Raw genomic sequence first — 3,175 nt, forward strand, 5'->3', positions numbered from 1 at the left:
TGGGAGGTTTTTACACTGACTTGATCGTAGTGCTTAAGAGAGGGTATGTTCAACCTTAAGCTCTACGACCAGCTCCGATGGTTCCCGATGCTCGCGATTAATCCTTATATCCCAGGAGATGACGTGTGTTGTGATCGAGAAGGGGGCGTTATTTAGTCTTACAGCCGCTTCTTACCCTCGGTCGTTCAGCTAACGATCTCATCTTAGGACCGCAACTTGTGATCGCTTAATTTGCATATCCGGCCCCTTTCCCCTACGACTGTGCGGCCGCAACGACCGACTCTGAATGAGGTCCTGTATGCCTGTAACACCCCTCGCGAAATGGCATGTTCCTTTGTACATTTGTGCAAAATTTTGCAACATTTCTGCTGATATCTAACCGCACTATACAAACATTTCCGGAGGATCTGTTTATTTGTATATATTTTTGTTTCCCCTGCAAAACTAATCCCTATGGTTTTGGAATTAAGATTGTCTTTGTTAGATATGTCACTTTACTCACATCTAACAATGTGTTTTTCTGGAGAAATGCAAAGAAGAGATACAAATATGCACTGAAGAAGTCTGTTTGTGGGGAAGAAAAGGCCATGGGCCTCATTACACATCTTTATCATATATAAATAATCTTGAATTAAAAAAATAGATGATATGTCACTCATGCACCTAGGGTCGGATTCCCAGCCGGACAAGTCCACGTTTGGTCACAGCAGCCTCTCCACGTCTCAAACAAGTACGGAAGTTGAGCTTCAGATGGAAAACAGGCCCAGCAAAGCTTCAGTATATTATATAGAATAGAGGAGTGACTAGCATTTTAGAAAGGGTTCATGGTGCCAGAGTGTGCCTAATTAAATACATTTTCAAAGAAATTTATGTAACTATTGCCCATAACAGGAAACTCCCTAAATTTGGGTGAGAGTCTCCTGGCCCCAAAGGAAACTGGACTAGTCTTCAGGTAAAGTAGGCGGAGCAATGGGCCCGATGATGCGTTTTGCTATGCATTGCATCATGATGGACCTGCCTCAGTGACATTTTGCCATGCTCACAACCTGCCCAGCTGGACCTCCCTCTCCCAGAGAAGGACTTGACAGTGTTGGCAATAACGCTATAGCCATAAAAGTATAGCATATATGAAATGAAGTCTAGCAGATTGAGACCCAGGACCCAACAGAAAATGTGTCTCTTTAAATACAGCCAAATATTGATTTATTCAGACAGAAATCAAGTTTAGTAACTCTTAAAGATAAAATGAATAAACAATATTTATAATCTCAGACACTGTGTCACATGGTAAATATAAATAGTAATTAGTGCATTGCCTTCTAAGTTTAGCAATTTTACATTAATGGATTTCATCATCTTCTCCGTCATTCCCATTATTTAAGTCCAAACTGGTTCATCTGTTCCGTTTGGACTGGATTGAGGTAACACTAGATAAGGAAGCCAAAGTGGAAAACGCTGTCTTTGGAAATGGGGTCTCAAATACACTATTGCCTCAAAAACACATCTTGGAGCATAATACGTGTACTGGATAATGACCCCCAATAGAGACTGATCCTACCAATGAGGAGGGTTTGAGCAAGCGTATTTTTCTATTTATTTTATTTCCTTTTAGCTATTATAATTTTGTTGTATAATGTATCAGCAATTGTTGTTTTTCAAGTATGGAACAGCAATATTCACCTTATACTGTCTTTAGAGGATTATCCAAAGCACTGTATGCCAAATTGTAATGTTCAGCTGATTTCTTTTTGTACCCCCGTTGAGACTACTATTATTTGAAATGACAATTGTAAATTTGATTATTTTGTATATTGTATAATTATGTGTACAATGCTTCAATAAAAATAATTTATAAAAAACAAAGAAGTATGTGAATGGGATAAAAGATTTGTTAAAGTCCTGGAAGTTCTTGGACCACTTAAATTTACTAGGCTGGTAATTTCATACCATAATCCAGTTAATTTCACATGCTGTACTACATCAAAACAACATACCCCATTTCCACCAAAATTCCAGGTCCGACCCAGGATTTGGAACACGCTTCCAAACCGGGTCAAACCTGGGACAGACCCCTTTCACACCGCAGGTTATTTCTGGGTCAGCACCGTTCATCTCCAATTGCTGGGAAATCCGGATCTCCCCATGCTGTAAACTGGACCTGGGTCGTCCGTTTACACTGCCCCCTTAACCCGGGTCCTTCCCGTGTCTAACCCTGGTCGCTACCCAGGTTGGATTCCAGGGTCACTGGACCCAGGTTATGTTTTGGGACTCTTTTCCACTGTGCGGCGACCCAGGTAGACCTGTCAATAACCCAGGTTATTGCGGCAGTGGAAAAGGGATATAAGCAAAATATTGGATGTTAAGAATAAACATGTTACTAAAATTACTTTTTTCCTCAATAAATACAGTAGCATGAAATATTCTGATATATTTTATTTGCAACAATATACTGTATCGATGTCATGGGGTAATTTATTAAAAACCGTTTAAATACTATTATAAGTGTATTGGTGTGTCTGAACTGGCGCAGCATATACTTATAGACTAAGGAGATGTAAATGTTATATGGTATTTATTTGAAGATAATGTAGAAAAATGGATGGACAGTACAAATAAATAAAAAAAATGGTATAAATAAAGGAAAAATACCTATTACTAAAATAAAAAGTAAAAGGAGGGCCAATTTAAAAGTTTGAGACGCAATTGTTCTAAGTTAGACACATTTGAAGAACAATCATCACAGATGAAATGTAAATTCCTGGGTCAAAATTACGAACAAGACACCACTAACAAGGCACTAGTGACAGCAAGAAACACAAATAGGGAAAGCCTACCCACCTACAAAACCAAAACAGAAAAAAAACAAATACCCTTTTTCCATCACACAATTCAACAATCAACACAGGGATATAGAAAAAAAATAGTCAGAAGACAATGGCATCTACTAACGATGGATGACTCTCTAAAAGACATCATCCCAGGTAAACCATGATTTGTATATAAGAAAGTACAAAATATCATACAGAAGCTGGTAAAAGAACACCACCCCCCAGAAAAAGAAGAAAAACAAAAGGAAGGAACTTGGCTAGGAGAAAAAAAAACCCGGGTTCTATCACTGCAATAGATATCTAGCATGTAGGACAACAAGACATAAACACACCGCTCCCACAACAAA

Source organism: Taudactylus pleione, unplaced genomic scaffold (assembly GCF_031769625.1).
Source record: "Taudactylus pleione unplaced genomic scaffold, aTauple2 ptg000342l, whole genome shotgun sequence".
NCBI classification, from domain to species: domain Eukaryota; kingdom Metazoa; phylum Chordata; class Amphibia; order Anura; family Myobatrachidae; genus Taudactylus; species Taudactylus pleione.